Genomic DNA, 19,972 nt, shown 5'->3' with positions numbered 1-19,972 from the left:
AATATTTAAATGAATACATGTACTCAGTACTGTGTGTATTAATCTTTTTATTAATATAATTACAGGTTAACACATATTCTAATCATCCATTGTTATTTTATTGACTTTGTGATTATATTAGAACTAAAATAATGTACACATTATTTGATTTGGCATCGATTATTCATATAAAGATAATTTCTTTTTAAGGTCTCAGTGATAGGTAATATTAATAACAAACAGTCTTCTAATAGTACACTCATATTTATTCTAATTTATATAAAAAAGAACCTGTAATTTCTTTGGTAACTGTAACCAAAAATTCTGTTAAATTATATGTAAAACAAATTTACAAATTATTACATGTATATATTATTTTCATAATTTAACCATAAAATGAAATTAAGTTAGTGAAAAAAATTCTGAAGATGTAATACAGTCAGTTAGACGTAATGGATAAAATAATATAAAACAGATTAGGCCCATGAGAAATAGAAAATAACCATTTGTAAGATGTAAATGAAATCAGAGAGATGTTACAATTTTAGATGATGCTTAGTATTACAGATAATATTTTTAATGGGAAAATGATTAATTATGCTACACTTTCAAAATAAGAATCTAACATCAGTATTTCGTTTTAAAAAGTAGTGGAAAAATTTGATGATGATTATAACTTTATATTCCTTAACTGCAAAAATGCTGTATCAAATGCTTACCATAAACAGTTGATCATAAGGACTACTACAAAATCTATCAATTTATATCAGAGAACTGAAATGTAATTGAAATATAATTTTGTATTTACTACAAACTGTATGTCCCTTAATTACAAATGTTATGTAGAATATTTGACATATCTTATGACATTACACCAATTTAATTAGATTTCTATCAATGTTTCTCATTATTAATTTTATAAGAATATTTAAAACTTGTTCGTCCAGAAGAACGTCGATACTTCACTCACCATCAAGCCTGTCAGTGCAGTATGGTGTTTTACTTTTACACATTGAGAATGGCTAGGGCTAGGCTATCATCCAATGCATCCTGCAGGGTCGTTGCTCGATAGACACCAGGACCAGATTCACACTCAGAGACTCCATGTCCTTGCTGCTGCATTCTATCTTACAGATTCATCATGCAGCCAGGATCCAGAGTCACAGACACCCACCACAAACCAGATGGCTTCTTAGCCCAAGGGGCTGCCCATGGAGGTGGACGCACCCTCATCCACAATGCCATCATCACAGCTGCCCATGTCACCTTGGGCAATTTCTCTGTGCCTGCGGCCTTCCTTTCCGAGCGGAGTCGCCGACTTCAGTCGCAGTTCCCATCCCACCTGCTCTACCTGCACCTAGACCTCGCCCTTGCCATCAGTTCACACCGCAAACATATGCAACCAAAGCCAGGAGATTTGGGAGGGAGGAGTGTGGTGTTGTAAGCACAGCAAGCACCACCAGGCAGCACAAAAGGCGTCGATAGGTCGGCTATCCACTCCAGAGATGGTGTGTAACCCAGTAATTGCTGCACCAAGAAGTCGCAATGGACGTGCTGCCAGAGAAGTGAAATGCACTCGAATCACAGCAGAGTAGGCTGTTTCAAATTAGCTCAGCTACCAAGAGGACCATGTTCTACTTGTGTACTCAGTGCATTGTCTGCATTTAGCGAGTACACACCAGCCCATCTTCAGTGAACATTCTAGTGAGACAAGAACTGTCGAGCCTTAGCTTCTGGAATAGGGGCTGAACTTCAGGTTCTGTTGCCTGAGCCTATTTGTACCAAGGTGAGTACTGATCAATAAATGTGTGTGTTCTACACATTAATCAATACCAGTGTTTCAATGTTCTCTACGTTCTACTCTCGTAGTGTCTCCCTCAGTGTGCAACATTTATCAACTAATTGTTTTTAATAAACATGTGCTTTTATTGTAGTGTATGTTGAATATTGATAATTACTACATTTTTCATCAGTTGTTTACAATTATTATCTCAAAAATCTTTTTCCTTATCACCTTCTAAATTTTTTGCTGATCTACTTTGAAACATATTATCTAATGCTTGTGTCTCACTTTAAACTCATTAATTGTTAATTGTATTAGCAAATGCATTCATACAAAAAACATTAATTGTTAATCTATGTTTCGGTATGTATCAGTATGTATCAACAGTGAAATGATGAACCATTGCATTATATAATTTATAATAATTTATTAACACAGAATTGGCTTCCTTTTTACAAAATTCCTTTTAATATTTTTTTGTATATCAACACAGTTTTTTATATTTTGTGCATCAACCACAGCTATCCATTTACTGACATAAAAAGTATCTCACATTATACAGTTCTAAGTCTCTACTTTTACCATAAAATTATGTTTACCTGACAATTATTGTTTAAATATTATTAATTTACATCAACTATTACAACAGTAGTGATACTTTTTAGTTTTACGATTAGAAAATCACATAAATGTACAGTTCGTGATTTATTTTTAATTATCTGTTAATACAGTTTATCACATATACTTAGCTCAAAATTAAAATAATTAAATGTTTAATATTTGTTTATATTTTAACTAGTAAAAATGCTTTTTTCAGTACAAATTCATACTCAAAATTGTACACTCGTCGTTCATTTCCTATCATAAATGTAAATTAAATTACTTGTGTGTCATGCATTATTCATTCTGATTAATTACTAGCATTACCATATGATAGATTTAGATTTTCTCCTCTTCATAAAATTGTGATATACTAATGTAGTTATGAACTGTGTTCGATGTTCGTTATATGGAGCTTTTGTAACACGTTCATTTAATTTATTTGCTAAAATTTTTGTTACTTTCATTTAGTTTATCAGGTAGATGATTTACAACTGTTAATTTGTTGCTGTTCACATCAGTTTAGTGTTTTTGAATAAATTACTTCAGTAACTATGCAGTAATGTAATTTGTTTTCTTGATTTGGAACTAATTAATATTTAATTTTATTGTATATTCCTTAATTGCATTTAGAGTCTGTGTCAGTTATTATAGTATCTATTTTGTATTAAACTTTTGAGTCCAAGCTTGATTTAATTTTTCTGTATCTGGGTTACCATATGTTTATTAAGATGTTGGTTCTGAAACTTATCTACATAAAAGTTTTAAAATTTCGAAATGTATATCACTCTGCAAACAATTATAAGACAAATAATCATAATGACCATCGGTGTATTTTCTATTATTTTAAAATTTCCCTTCATTCTAGAATAAATTATTAGACTCACCAATATGTTATATTGTCATGAAATAAATAAAAGTTATATGTATGGTTATTATTTTTGTAACAACAAGTCCAGTAAGTACAAGGGTGGTTAAATGTGTTTAAATTTACTTTTTCACAATCAATGTTTTTGTAATATTAGGTAATTCGTTAATTTTATTCAAATCTCAAAAATTGAAGTTTACATAAATTAACAATTTTTTTACAGAATGTTACTTAATACTTTGTTATAATTCAGTACCATTTGTTGGATAATGTACATGATTTTTTAACTGCTGAAACTTCATGTTTCATTTTTTATTGTTATCTCATTAAATTAGTTAATTTTCTTTCAATTTTGTTTATATTAATAACTGTCTTTGCAACTGCTACATGTGCAACATCCAGTGAATCAACTGCACCAACATCATCTAAATGCAGTGTTGTTGCACTTAATACTACTCATGTTAATAACACAAATCCACCCTCATGTTTATTTCATTCCGATGGTGCCTTGTTAGTATTTACATATTCATAAATACTTTTATTAATAGAACAGAAAATATCAAAGTTACATCACCACCTATTAATTGCAAATGATTGCTTCGTTTTCCTTGTGTTTGAGTTACATATGTATCAATAAAATAATACAATTTTAAATCATTTTCAGAAATAATAGCCTTTATAGACTTTTGTTTAGTTTTACCACATAGTGTGCTATTACTATCAATAGTAAAAGTATTGATTTAAAGGATGTAAAAGTATACAAGAAACTTAAACAAAATAATGAAAGAAATTAATTACAAATTTATAATCCTTAAGTATTATTATCTATATTTTATCTCACTCCTAATTTTAATTTTCTTTTACTCTATATTTTATCTGCAATTGGTATAGCAGGCAAACTTTTCACCATGTGATGCACCTGGGCTATTCATTTCCTAATTTGCTATGTTTTGTAATTGTTTATCAGTCATATGTCTATTCTGTGTATCTTTATGATCTCTGTTATGCAATATCATGTTGCTTACATCCTTTATACAAGGTATTTATTCCATTACCACCGCAAGGTAACCTGTCTTGAAAATTACTGTGTAGCCCACAGTCATCATAACCATATGAATGGATATAAATGGCGGTTTACTAAATAATATGTTAAAAAAACCATTCTTTCTTGTATCTCAATCTTAGAACAAGTATGTATTAAAAAATTAAAAATCTAATGAAATAATGCATACCTTTTCAATTACTGATACTCAATTTGTGAGATTTTGTTGATCGTATTTCCGTTATTCATATTTCAAATCATCACCAAAATATTCCAGGTAAATGTGATTTAAATTTAGCTTATCTTGTCTAAAAATGGTTTAAAACTTTAAATTATTACTTAATAGTTGTTTGGATAATATTGTATCCTTCTGAATTAAGTAAAAGCAATCAGTATTTTTATGCTTATGTCCAGTAAAATGTTCTATAACAATGTTTTCATATTTTAATATAAAATCATAAAATACTATTCTTACTTAAACTTTGATTTCATGTACTGGAATAATATATCCATTATTTTCACCGAATGTAACTTTCCTGACAGCAAATTTATCTTCAATTTTGAAAATTTATTTTTAATGGATTTCTGGCATGGTGGGATGTTGAAGGGTTAGCAACTTCTGATACTGTTTCAATATAACTTATAGCCAGAGTTGCAAAATAGCTCTTTTTATTGCCTGGCATTGATTAGTTCGAACTTTTATTCATAATCCATTTTCAAATCATCCATCCAATCAGAATATGTATTACTTCTCATAGCAAAATAATCATGACAGTCCTTCTACAAAGGTGTATAACGGAAGTGATTATGAAACTGGATATAAACGGATCTGTTTTCAATTATGTTATACTCTTTTGCATAAGGATTGTCATGATTCTTTTTCCTATGAGGAGTAATATTTATTCTTATTCGATTGATGGTTTGAGGTTGAGGTTGTGAATAAAAAACCTAAAACTGTCACCAAATAATAAAAAGAGCAATATTTCAGCTCTGGCTGTTTGTCAAATTGATGTATTTGTATTTTGTAAGTATTTATAATGACCTAAAATTTTAGAATGTACATATAAATAACTAATTTTATCCCAGTTTATCCATCCTGTTGTTGATGAAAAATTGTCTATCATTACTGTTATTCCAACACATCTACTAAATCCAAAAACAGCTGATGAAATAGAATCATGCAATAATTACAATGTTTATTATCTGAATGTTTATTATGTACATGTTTATCTCTCATTGTTATATTCAGATCCCAGTCAACATTATCTATTGATTTATATTAAATTTTGTATATTACACTGAAGAATGAAAGAATCTGGTATAGGCAGGTGTATTCAAATACAGCAGTATGTGAACAGTCAGAATACGGTGCTGTGGTTGGCAATGCCTATGTAAGACAACAAGCATCTAGTGCAGTTGTCAGATGAGTTACTACTGCTACAATGGCAGGTTATCAAGATTTAAGTGAGTTTAAAAGTAGTCCTATATTTGGCACATGAGTGATGAGACACAGCATCTCCAAGGTAAGCGATAATGTGAAGATTTTACCCCATGAGCATTTCACAAGTGTACTGTGAACATCATAATTCCAGTATACAACCAACTCTCCAACAGCAGTGCAACTGGAAAAATATCCTGCAAGAACAGGACCAACATTGACTGCAGAGAATCGTTCAGTGTGACAGAAGTGCAACATTTCTGCAAATTCCTGGGCAGTTCCATGCTGTGCAATCAAAAAGTGCAATCAAAAAGTGTTAGCTTGTGAACCATTCAATCGATATGGGTTTTCAGAGCCAAAGGCCCACTCGTGTACCCTTGACTTGACTGGGCCCATCACATTGGTATTGGACTGTTGATGACTGAAAACTTGTTACCTGGTCAGGCAAATCTTTTTTCAAATTGTATTGTGCAGATGGACGTGTGCAGGTATGGAAACAACCTCATGTATCCAGGGAACCCACATGTCAACAGCAGACTTTTCAAGCTGGTGGAGGCCCTGCAGTTGGAGTGATATGGGACCCCTGATACACTATGTGATCAAAAGTATCCGGACAACCCCATAAGCATACGTTTTTTATATTAGGTGCATTCTGCTGCCACCTACTGCCAGGTACCCTATATCAGCAACCTTGGTAGTAATTAGACATCGTGAGAGAGCAGAATGGGGCACCCTGCAGAACCCACACACTTCGAACATGGTCAGGTGATTGGGTGTCACTTGTGTCATACGTCTGTACTCGAGATTCCACACTCCTAAAGATCCCTATGTCCACAGTTTCCGATGTGATAGTGAAGTGGAAACATGAAGGGACACTTATAGCACAAAACCGTACAGGCTGACCTCATCTGTTGACTGACAGAGACTGCCGACAATTCAAGAGGGTCATAACGTGTAATAGGTAGTCATCTATCCAGACCATCACACAGGAATTCCAAACATCATGAGGATCCACTGCAAGTACTATGAAAGTTAGGTGGGACGTGAGAAAACTGCCACACATCACGCCGTTAAGCGCCAAACGACGCCTCACTTGGTGAAAGGAGTGTATACATTGGACGATTGAACAGTGAAAAAACATTATGTGGAGTGAAGAATCAAGGTACACAATGTGGTGATCCGATTGCATTGTGTGGGTATTGCGAATGCTTGGTGGACGTCATCTGCCAGTGTGTGTAGTGCCAATAGATGCTGTTATGGTGTGGTCGTGTTTTGCATCCTTTGTTGTTTTGTATGGAACTATCCCAGCACAGGCCTACATTGATGTTTTAAGCACCTTATTGCTTCACACTGTTGAAGAGCAATTCGAGGACGGCGATTGCATCTTTCAACACAATCGAGCACTTGTTCATAATGCACGGCCTGTGGTGGAGTGGTTACACGACAATAACATCCCTGTAATGGACTGGCCTGCACAGAGTCCTGACCTAAATCCTATAGAACACCTTTGGGATGCTTTGGAACACCGACTTCGTGCCAGGCCTCACCGACTGACATCGATATCTCTCCTGAGTGCAGCATACCGTGAAGAATTGGCTGCCATTCCTCTAGAAACCTTCCAGCATCTGAATGAACATATGCCTGCGAGAGTATAAGCTGTCATCAAGGCGAGGGCGCCACGAACTTGTAAGTCATTTTCAGCCATGTGTCCAGATACTTCTGATAACATAGTGTATGTCTAGATATGACTCTGACAGGTGACACATACGTAAGCATCCTGCCTGATCACCTCCATCCATTCATGTCCATTGTACATTCCAACGGACTTGGGCAATTCCTGTAGGACAGTGTGACACCACACATCCAAAATTGCTGCTGAGTGGCTCCAGGAACACACTTCTGAGTTTAAACACTTCCGCTGGCATCCGGACTCCCCAGACATGAACATTATTGAGCATATCTGGGATGCCTTGCAATGCGCCATATGGAAGAGATCTCCACCTTGTCATACTCTTATGGATTTAAGGACAACCCTGAAGGATTCATGGTGTTAATTCCCTCCAGAACTACTTCAGACATTAGATGAGTCCATGCAATATTGTGTTGCAGCACTTCTGTGGTTTCATGGGGGCCCTGCACAGTATTAGGCAGATGTACCACTTTCTTTGGCTCTTCAGTGTATTTCTGTTAATTGTATATTCATCAGTTCTAGAAAAGGAAATTAAATATGCCAGTCAGAAACCATACAGCATTAATGGATTTCACACCTAATGTAAAATTCGAAAGTATCAAGTTGTATTGTAAAACAGAACATACCTTACACTAGAGGGGTAATATTAGTGAAAAAATAAACAAAAGAAATATACAAGCACAAAGAACACAGGTATAAATGTCAGAGAAGATAACCTGTTATGTGGAATACTAACAAACTCATATGAAATTCTACATCGATGAAGATAATAGTATAGATAGTTTTTAGGCTTTAATAATCGAAATGCGGAACCAAATATAAAAACTACATCTAACAATATTGCACCCTCTATGCTGAATTTTAATTTGGATATTCGGCCATTTATGAGATTAATAATCCTTTATTTCCTCCACTTTGTGATAAAATTCAGTATATAGGAACAACCATAACTCATTTAAATGATAAATTGTTTGCTTTTAATGGTGCTATTGAACAGTAATTTTAGACATGACAGAATTTTCCTTTTTTTAATTTATGTAGAAATGAACACCATTGAAAGTTACGAATTTCATTCATTCTGTTTCAATGAGAGGACCAAGAACGATTTAAATATTCCTAACAATGATGCAGGAATTAATATTAAGGTCATGGTGAGTGGGTTCATCTCAGTCATGCTCAATTATAAATGAAACTTTTGTTGTGCAAAGAGATGGAACAAATTTTATAGCAAATGAAGGTAAAATAATCTTAAAGTAATTGAAAATTTTGTTACAAAGCCAGTAACATATACAGATATCACTATTTTATTGTGCAAAACTATATAATACCTATCTTAAGAAGATATATCCACAATAGTCATGCAATAAAAATGTAAATGTTTATGTCAATCCACATAATACTATACATAATTGTCCTAATTGTGGTGTCAGTACATATTATAGAAGAAATGTAACAGCTATACAAAATAGTATGAAAGTGTGTGCCAACTTTAATGATGAAATGCCTCAAAAACGTTTGTGTACATAGTTATATATGTTAAAATAATGTTGCATATTGGCTGCACACATAATTGAAGAAGGAAATTCTTAAAATAAATAAAAATTGTAAAGGAAACACTTGATATGTTTTCTTCATGTTTATATTTGATTTTGAATTCTTTAAGTCTAATAAAAGTAACAGAAATTGAAAATTAGTTTCATTCAATTTGAATACGATATTCAATTTTAATCACAGAGCAAGAGAAAAATAGAATATATAATGATACTCACTTCAAATTAGTTGACAACAACTGTGGTAGCAAGAAAGCGCATTTTGGATGATAAGTGTATAATTCACTTACTGATAGATATGTTAAAATAGAGAAGAATTATTCAATAATGATAGACATACACCATATTGATGAAACACATAAAGGGTTAACATAAATAAGAAAATGGAGATAAAATGCATGTTACTACATTCTCTTACTGTTATTAAAATTGTTGTTATCTGATTTTAGATAATAAATGAACATTAATTGTTAATTTTTGAGAATGTAATATTTCAACTGATTTAATAATTTTTTAATATCATCGTAATTGGCATTTTGGTGCCAAAAATAAACAAAATTGTGAGAATTTTTGAAGATGATTTTGAAGGGTATCTTCAGGCTTATATACACGAATTTAACCATTGTGGTTAATTAGATATCTTCAGTTATGCTACTAATGTAAAAATCTCATTGTAATTATCATTTTTATTTTGAACATTAGCTGATGCATGATGAAATCTAAAGAAAATGACAAACATCTATATTTGATAATTTATTCTTTGATGTAACACTAATTTTGATGATAAGATGATGATTTATAATATTGCACTCATGCTATTTTTATATTTAAAATTATCATTAGTTCTTAATTTTTGAGTTTTGAAATAGGATATGTTAATACGCAACATTTCTGTTAATATTTCAGATATTGTATTCTCATTTATTGGTTTATGAACAACATTCTAAATTGCATTTTAGGGTCAAACGTCAATAAATGTGCTATAAAATTTAAAGATAATGAAAAATATCTCTTTTTGATGATTTATTCATCAGCTTAACACTCACGTTTATAATCTATTGATTATTACAATTGTAGTTGTGTGATTTTAGGCTATAAATGAGCAATATTCATTAATTTTTAAGTTTTCAAGCAGATTATGTTAAAATATCCTAGTTTTTCTTGTATCATTGATATTTCTGCTGCCTTAATGATCAGTAAACATCATTCTGACAGACATTTTGCTGTAAAAAAATTTCAAATGTCTGATAAATTTTCAAGAAAATGAAAATGACTCAATTTGAGGGTTTATATTTTGACTGAACACTTATTTCATGATGATTTATTTATTATTAACACTTCACCAGAAATATTGCTGCTGAATAACAAATAAGGCACTTTCTCAAAGTACCTTATTACTCTCAAGTATTCTTTCCTGCATGCAATTTGTTCCCAAATCAGATCATTTCTGTCGTTTTTATATTCTTCCTATGCATTACTTTGGCAGGCTCTGAATTATGGATGGGAACCAGCAACATAGGGTAGTGTTTAGCACACTGGACTTTGATTCTGGAGACAATGGTTCAGATAAAGATTTAGGTTTTCCAAGATTCCCTAAATCACTTAGAAGCCTAATGACAAGATAGTTCCTCTGAAAGGACTACGCCAAGTTCTCGTGCATCCTCCCCTAATCTGAGTTTGCACTCTGCTTGTAATGACCTCATTACCAACAATGTGATGTCACTGCCAGACCCCACACTTGCTAGGTGGTAGCCTTTAAATCGGCCGCGGTCCGTTAGTATACGTTGGACCCACGTGTCGCCACTATCAGTGATTGCAGACCGAGCGCCGCCACACGGCAAGTCTAGAGAGATTTCCTAGCACTCGCCCCAGTTGTACAGCCGACTTTGCTAGCGATGGTTCACTGACAAAATACGCTCTCATTTGCCGAGATGATAGTTAGCATTTCCTTCAGCTACGTCATTTGCTACGACCTAGCAAGGCGCCATTACCAGTTACTATTGATGCTGTAAAACATGTACCGTCAAGAGCGATGTTCACCAATTATGGATTAAAGTTAAGTATTCCAGCAGCTACGTACGTTTTTTGTTAGTCTCATTTCCTTGACCTGTTCCAGACCTCACGCCAGCCTGGGTGAGCTAAAACGCGTGCCTTTCAGCTTCCTCTCATAATGGGTTGGCTGTCTTGCCAATCCACAACAAACATGATATTAAACTCTAATCTTTCTCTGTTTCTATCGAATGTTGTAATTGTTTTGACACTCACATGTATTCTCTACACATATACTTTGTGCCAAATCGCTACTTTTTGCATTCCTCTACGTTCTCATTCTCAATGAGCCAACTCTGTAATGGTATAGAGTATAAAATAATATCTTCCGTTCACAATGGTTACTTTCCTTCGTGCAGTTGATACCTGGTTTGGGTCCAGTCAGCAGTTTCCATAGACCTTCATGTTCTTCCTCATATGCTTCCACTCAGGTATGTTTTACACACAACGATTTTCACCGTGTGGCAAATTGCCAGCTATTCAGTAGCCCACAGTGTTATGTTGGGTTCTATAGAACTCTGGCAATTGCTGTCTGGCACTGAGAAGCTGGCTGCACTATGGTTGGATACCTTTATCCACTTGCGGAGGATAATGTGAGGCAATGGCGATCTTCCAACAATGACTTGAAAGCTAACGGCGAGCACTTGGCTCCTGCACAACCACAGCATTTCACTCTTTATTGTGTGTATGGTACTGTTATGGGAAAATGGTCACTGAAATCGACAAAGAGGAATTAATGACTTTGGTGCAGGAAACGCCTGTGCTCCATTATGAGACTACAGACGTACACAAAGATCACAGCTGGTCTATGAATGCCTCAAGAGAAGTGTACACTGTTTGCACTGTCGGGCTCTAGACACAGGGAAAAAATCATACACTGAGGAGGTCAATGAATGACATCAGCGAGTATACTTTCATCACTCTCCAAATGACAGCACTGAGTTTAATGCAAAAATTTTAAATTCAGAAACTCTTGCCAAGTCATCAGATCAGAATCGCAGTATTGTCATAAGAGTTGTAAGAAATGTAACCTTATAGTGAGAAAGATTCTGACATCTTCTTTCACATCAAGTAAATTTAAAACTCTAGAGCCGACCGCTGTGACCGAGCAGTTCTAGGCGCTCCAGTCCAGAACCGCGCTGCTGCTACTGTCGCAGGTTCAAATACTGCCTCGGGCATGGATGTGTGTGTTTTCCTTAGGTTAGTTAGGTTTAAGTAGTTCTAAGTCTTGGGGAGTGATGACCTCAGATGTTAAGTCCCATAGTGCTTAGAGCCATTTGAACCATTTTGAAAACTCTAGAGCTAGAAGAACCTACTGATCACATCGACCTCTCCATAGACAGAACAGAGTCTGCAGTAGTACAAGTTAGTTTTGACAATAGTTCTGAGTTATCATAATGATTTGAGACTTGTAACTTTTCATTTAATGTTCTCATGTTTTGATATTATAAAGCTTTATCGATATAACTGTTTACATTATTCTAATCGCCAGCACTTCGATGGCAGGAATAAAATTCATTTTGGAATTTTACAATTGTAGTTTCATCAACTGAGAGCGCATCTTGTCGAAACCTGCAATAGGGTTTCAGGAAAAATTTAAAAAGAGTTTGTTCTTGTTGAGCCTTAGTTATTCAGACTGGAGTCGAAAAGCACGAAGCGGCTCTCTGTTTTGATTAATCTCTTTAATGCAGCGGATTATCTGACACTGTTCTCGATGATGAATCCACAAATCAAGTAAATGATTGCTATTCGTCTTCACTGAAAGTTCAGGTAGGATTGTTGCTATAAATAATCACCTGTGGGGAGCAGAAGCCAACAGTTGTTCTGCAGCTGACGCTGTCTGCCACTGACATGATACAGAACATAGTACTAATACTTTTACTTCACATCCACTCATTCATGAACAGAGATATAGGTCAGTACCTTGCCAAGATTAAATCTTCTTTGAATCCTCAGGTACATTTCGTATGCTCTTAAGATATGCTACAAAATGTAGTGAACAGTAAGTTACACCCAATCATAATTTTTCAATACAACATTCACGAATCATGTGCACATGCTTGACTAATGATGAGATTTTGCAAAGAGCATGACAAATTATGACAACTGGGGCGTTTGCTATGAGGCTAAAATATTATCCTATTGCATACTAAAAATTCAGATATTTTCAGCAAACATTTTTTTCAAAAGTGAGTGAGAAAAGTTGTAGTCCAAAAAATCGTACAAAGTGAGAAACAGATGTTTTCTTTTTTGTCTGAGGAAAAGTAATACACTAATTAATAAGCTAACTTCAATATCAGATTGTGTGTACTTTCATTAACATAAAAACATTTTTAGAACAATTAAGTTGTACAAGTCCACTTCAGGCTATTGGATCCAGTCGGCACTTACAAGGAGACCGCATGGCAATAGAAGTTTTCTATTTTTTTATGTTTATAGTACATAAAGTTCAGAACTCATGTCAATCCGCCAAAGCAGCTATTTGCAACTCTAAAAAATCCTCGAGAAAATTGACATTAATTTTTTCTGACTGTTGTTAATTCCCAAAACTGAGAATTATTTATTGAACAGAGGTGTGGCACTATAGTACAGTACTTGTCCGTCATGTAGGCGACCTTGGTTCGATTCATAGCTGATACAATTTTCAAACAAAAGTACATGTTCTACAAACATTTCCAAGAAGCATAAAAACCAAAAAAGGAAAAAAGTTCGTAAAATTATAGACTGGTAATTGATGGATCATAGATTCAAGTCTCATTTCGGTCATTTTTTTCATATTTCTGTTCAGCTTGAATACCTATGTCATTTAAATGTAAAGTGCCTCAAATATATGCTAATAATTGCATATCTAACTTTATAATGAAAAATGCATATATTTATTTCTTAGTACATCAGTACATAGAAATCCATCTTTAATTTCAAATATAAATTACGTAACTCATATTTTACAAAAAATTATTAACAAAGATTTTTAAATTAAAAATATTATGAATTAACTTTTTATGTTTCAGGATTTTACTTTTCAGAGAAATATTCGTGAAACATGATCCTTTGTTTTAAGACTTACAATGTACAGAAATTCACCCTCCAGCACATGCATAGCAGACAAGCATCACAGAACCATCCAGCCCTTCGAAAATCTACCTCTGTTTGGGCAGTTAAAGACATTTGGAGAGCTTCAGATTCGATTTTTTTGAGAATTTCTGCAAGTTGCAATCAACTGCTTAGGTCAATTGATATCTTAGGTCTGAACTTCACATACTACAAATATAAAGAAAATTCAAAAATCTGATTGCCGTTTGGTCTCCTTGTTAGCCTGAACACGTGAAGCATCAGAGCTAGGCACAGCACAGAGCAGTTCACCGTACAGTAGAAACCGCAGTGTATGGACTTGTGTCCTTTGAATTCAAATGCCAACCTTAACGACCGTAACTCCCACACCCAGTTCTTCTTTCAACCTTCCCACCGCAATCGCTGATACCCGTGGCATGCAGCAGTTCATCCACATTTACTACCAGCAATCACCCATCCACCACTAGCTTGCATTTGCATATCATGAACTTCGCCATAAGCGTAATAGCATTACATATGTTTGAATTCTCTTTCTGAGCGTCTTTTAATATTGTATACAGTTGTACAATTTATAAGAAATGTGGGCTGTAGGCAATGCCACCTGACACCCCACCAACATGATGAATAATTGAAAATACCGATAAAAATTGGAAAAGTAACAGGTCGCGTTACATTTAGTGCTTTGTGAATGATGGGGAGGATGCCTCCAGCTTGTTATATAGGAGTGACTATTTTACATGACGCTGTTCCATAAGTAATTCAATGCAATATTGCTGATTTTTAGCAAACAAGGGTAATTTCAAAATGTTCAAATCTGTATGTATTCCTAAGGGACCAAACTGCTGAGGTCATTGGTCCGTAGAATTACGTACTACTTAAACTAACTTACGCTATGGACAATACAACACATACCCACGCCCCAGGGAGGACTAGAACCTCCGGCGGGAGGGGTCGCCCAATTAACGATATGGCGCTTCTAACCGCGCGGCCACTCCGCGCGGAAAGGGTAAGTAGTCTTGACAGCAACGTGGTAAGTCCTTGCAATTTGGGAACGATGAGGATTGTCTAGAAAGCTTCATAGTATTAAAAACGAAGCGCCAAGATTGAACCTACCTTCACAACTCTAACCAGATACCTCTGCGACAATGACTTCAGAGCTTTATTGAAAACTCTGAAGGTAAAATTTTGCTGCTTATATAACAGGAGTCATTAAATATAACAGTAGTAGATTTGTAATCTCTGAATGGTTTCCGTGCGAAGATATTTAAATTTTCTGTCTCTACTCAGTGAGGCTGCTAAAAAAAAAAAGACTCTAGCATGCTTGAAGCGTTAGCTTCAGCAGCAGCATCAGCAGCAACTGCTGCTGAAGCTAATGCTTCAAGCACGCTAGAGCTGCTGCTGCTGCAGTTTACTCGGAGCTATCTTCCACCGACAAACAAGGTCGCATTTGAGCCTAAGTCATTCACAACCCTGATCTGTGTACAAACAGCTGCCCGCTATCTCACTCGTTTATTTACACGCACACATACACACATGCACGCACATGCACTCACGCACACAGTCTCTCTCTCTCTCTCTCTCTCTCTCTCTCTCTCTGTCTGCTGTCTGTCTGTCTCTCTCTCTCTCTCTCTCTCTCTCTCTCTCTCTGTCTGCTGTCTGTCTGTCTCTCTCTCTCTCTCTCTCTCTCTCTCTCACACACACACACACACTACACTGAAACTACTCTTTGCTTTGATGCTACCTATCTTGGGAGGAAAACACGAAATTCTGAGCCTTCGGTGTTGTTAAACGATCATGTGTCAGTGGATTAAATACTGACGTCTCCGGTTTTTGTCTTCATCTTTAAAAAGCTATATAGGCGACCATGCACGTGATACCCTTGAAGAAGTCATAATTATCTTAGTAAGACATTCTACGCGAGAAGTACTGGCTACGTAGCAGAGTAGGGAAACATATTCACACACAGCGTGAGATAGCTAATGAGACAAGCCATCAAAATTAAATACATCGAGGTGCGGTTTTGGCCAAGTGTCAGCGAATAATGTGTTGAAATTTCTGACATACGGAAGTTATTTTTTACTTTTATAACGACCGAATTATGAAAGTGACGGTGATATTTTAATGGAACTTTTTCAGTGTCCTTTGAAAGTGTCTTCAAAGATTATTTCCACGGCATAATTTGTATGGAACTTGATCAAATAATAACCATGTAGCAACGCTGTAAACCGTGTCTCGTCGTCAGGACAACACGTACCACAAAGAATTGTACCAGATGTAAGAAAACAGGTAACTCAGTTACGGTTAAAGTGTATATTCGTATGACTTTCATATCAAGTGCTCAGACTGAGGATCTTGGGCACTGATACACGGAATAAGGCTACGCCAGACAAACAAAGCTGCACGTAGTATTTCATCTGGACTGATTGCAGCATTGGCCAGAGTTATACCACACTTCATGTCCTCAGGAGTCGTCTTATCTTAACTCCAGTCCTGTAAACTCCTGAAACTGTCACACAACTGTACACGAGGAGCGCAATGACCCTCAGTTGCTTGCTGTATAAATTGCCTGAATATTGAATATTTTTAAGGAAACTGGACTCTGATATAGAAAACACATTCCATTTCACCTCTGTGATGTACAGGGTGTGTGTAATTAAAGTTCCAGCTTCAAAACGCTGTAGAAAGAGAACCATTGCTTAGAATGACTTCGAATTTGAACAGTACATTAATCACGCAGGGGGAAACGTCATGAAATTTTTAAAAAATTAACGGAAATTTTACCAATAGTTGGCGCTGTAATCGTCCTAACGTTAATCTGGTCGACTACAAATGACAGATGAACTGCAATATGACGGTTATGGTTTGAGCTGCACATTACAACATCTGTACTGTTCAATGTGCACGACTGCACAAGATCGGTAGTTAACAGTTGTGGCTGTGTTAGTTAGGTAAGTCGACCCAGCACGGCAAGGTTGTACCACATCGAATGGAAAAAAAATCAGTTTTAATTGTTCTGACGCCAAAAATAGCGTAAAACGCAAATTTACAGCAGCTTTTACTTTTCTTGGTGCCAAAAATCGCTTAAAAAGGAAAATGACATCGGTTTTTAATTGTCCCGGGGCCAAAAACGTCATAAAAATCAAAATGACATTGGCTTTTAACTGTCACGAGACTGGCGCAAGAAATGTTCAGTATGCTGTCCGCCGGATTCTGCCAAAAGCTCCAATCGAGAAACAACACGTTCCACAGCATATAGGAGTGTCTCGCGGGTCACGTTCAGAATGCGTTGCGCAATGCGTGCCTTCAGTTTAGCTACGTTTGTAGCTGGAGCACTGAACACAACATCTTTCAGATAACCCCACAGGCAAAAATCACACAGGTAAGACCAGGTGATCTGGACGGCCAGGCTGTAGGAAAATGATGACTGATAATTCTAGCATCTCCAAAATGTCTCTGCAGCAGCCCCTTCACTGGCTGTGCAATGTGCGGAGGAGACCCATCTTGCTTAAAAATGATCCTACTCATTCAATCATGCTGTTGAAGGGTTGGAATAACGTTGGTGAACAAAAGCACTCACAGAGTTTATTAGTGACAGTACAGGTAATATGACCCACAGGACTCATCTCCTCGAAAAATCACGGCCCTACGACTTGCACCACACATTCAACTTTGCAGAATAAAGTGGAACGGGGTGATGGGCGTGCGGATTTTCCATTGCTCATATTCTGCAATTCTGCGTATTGATATGAGGTGTGACAATAAAGTAATGAGACTGATTTTCTTTGCAAGATGTGGCAACCCTGCAGGCTTGCCTAGGCACAATTTCTTTGACCTTGGTCTATAAGCTGCTTCTAGTCCAAGTGGGACATCGATGCAACTGCTGAGTCGTGAGTTGTGCTGTAGTAAGTTAACACGTGTTTGTGTCTCTCGTCCGCATAATATTGTTCAACGGTATGCCATATCTTTTTGCGTTAAATTGAATGAAAACGCGACGACAACTTATGGTAAGCTTCAGAAGGCTTTTGGAGAGGAGGTTATGTCAAGAGCTCAAGTTTTTGGTAGGCATAAAATGTTTAGTGAAGGCAGAATGAATGTTGAAGGTGAAGAGCGCAGTGGACACTGTCAAACTCTTTGATTCCAAGGGAATTGTTCATAAGTAGTGGGTGGCTCCTGGACAAACAGTTAATCAATATTACTACAAAGAAATTTTAGAAAGACTTTGTAAAAGAGTTCTTCGTGTCCGTGCCAACATTGCTGATAATTGGATTCTGCATCACGATAATGCGCCGTCCAATACTGCTCTGTCAGTACAGGAATTTTTAATCTCAAAACAAATTTCACTACTACCACAGCCACCTTATTCACTCTGTGCGACTTTTTTCTATTTCCAAGAGTCAGAACGGCGGTCAAGGGACACCATTTTCAAACAACACGAGATGTCCAAAAAGCTGTGACGAGGGTCTTGGAGGATATTACAGAAGATGAGTTCCAGAAATATTACCATCAATGGTAGAAGCGCTGGAAAAAGTGTGTGCAATCAGAAGGGAAATACTTTGAAGGGGACAAAACTAAACTTGACTAAAACGGTAAGCAACATTTTTTTCACATCAGTCTCATTACTTTACTGTCGCACCTCGTATGTCCTTGGACTTTGAAATGTGCTACGTCTGTCCACAGAATGTTCCATGGCCATTAATTCTTCACTTCCATGTGAGCAAGAAATTCCAGAGCGAACGCCTGAATTGCTGGTAGGTCAGCAGGAAGCAACTTCTGAACATGGATGATTTTTATGGACAACAATGCAGCATGTAAAAGAGCTTCACCAGCAATGAGCGATCCTTCATGTAGACAGTCAAGTTGAGCGTCTCGGACGCAAACTGAGAAACAGCCGTTTGCCGCGTGCCTGTTGGTGTGCATATTCTGACGCTTACAGCACCATCTGTTGGTCAAGTTGTCGTCAATTTTTTTTTCCATGACGTTTCGCTTAGCTTCAATAAGATGCTGGTCATATTTGATGTCATTCTGATCTGTGGTTCTTTTTTCTACAGCGTTTTGAAACTGGAGTTTTAATTATGCACGCCCTACATTTTCTTCATCGCTGTCCGAAAATTCGGCAGAATGGTCAGTATCACGATTGTCCATAACTGCTGCACAATCATCAGCTTTAGAAACACTTTCATCAGGAAAGTCACTTACGTCACTTTAACGACTAAGTTCTTCTAAAAATACTTCCCGTTTATCATCTTCCGTTAGTAAAATATCATTTCTAAGTGCCATTTTCACATAAATATACTTTACACTCAGAGACAGAACAGTTACACAATGTGTACTCCAGGGTCATAGTGACCCTTTAAAAAACATTTCTGCCAAATTAATCAAAGAATATTATCTCACAAGTCTGAACGTCCGTCCTCTAATAGGTGTCACACAGTGCTGAATTTGCATTGCTGGCAGCGGGCTGTGTATGTCCGATGGAGTATGCACAATAACAAACAAAAATCTTTCGGGTCAGATTGACTCTAGTGTACACTTGTACGGTTAATTTCGTTGCAGGCAATAGTCCTGAAGTGCTAAGCCTGGTGAGCGTGCAGGTTATTTTGCGTTTCGCGAGCGACCGCTACAACGATCTCCAAATACTCTATTAGGAATGCCTGTAATTATCTTTGCTGAATGGGCGGAACATTCATCAAGTTGCTACCACATGGATTGTTTAGTTTCCAGTGGGATGTCCGCAATTATTGTGGCAGTATATAACTGAGGAACTATAGTTATTTAGTGTTTCAACAGGCAAACAGGGATCAATGATGCGATTCTTGAAAATCCCGCACCAGAAGTTGACAAGCCAAGGTCGTAGTTTATCTACTTTTCTACGTCATGTGGATTTTCAGCAGAGGCGCAGTG

Source organism: Schistocerca americana, chromosome X (assembly GCF_021461395.2).
Source record: "Schistocerca americana isolate TAMUIC-IGC-003095 chromosome X, iqSchAmer2.1, whole genome shotgun sequence".
Lineage (NCBI taxonomy): Eukaryota > Metazoa > Arthropoda > Insecta > Orthoptera > Acrididae > Schistocerca > Schistocerca americana.
The sequence above is the reverse complement of the archived record's forward strand: the minus strand, read 5'-3'. Positions refer to the sequence as shown.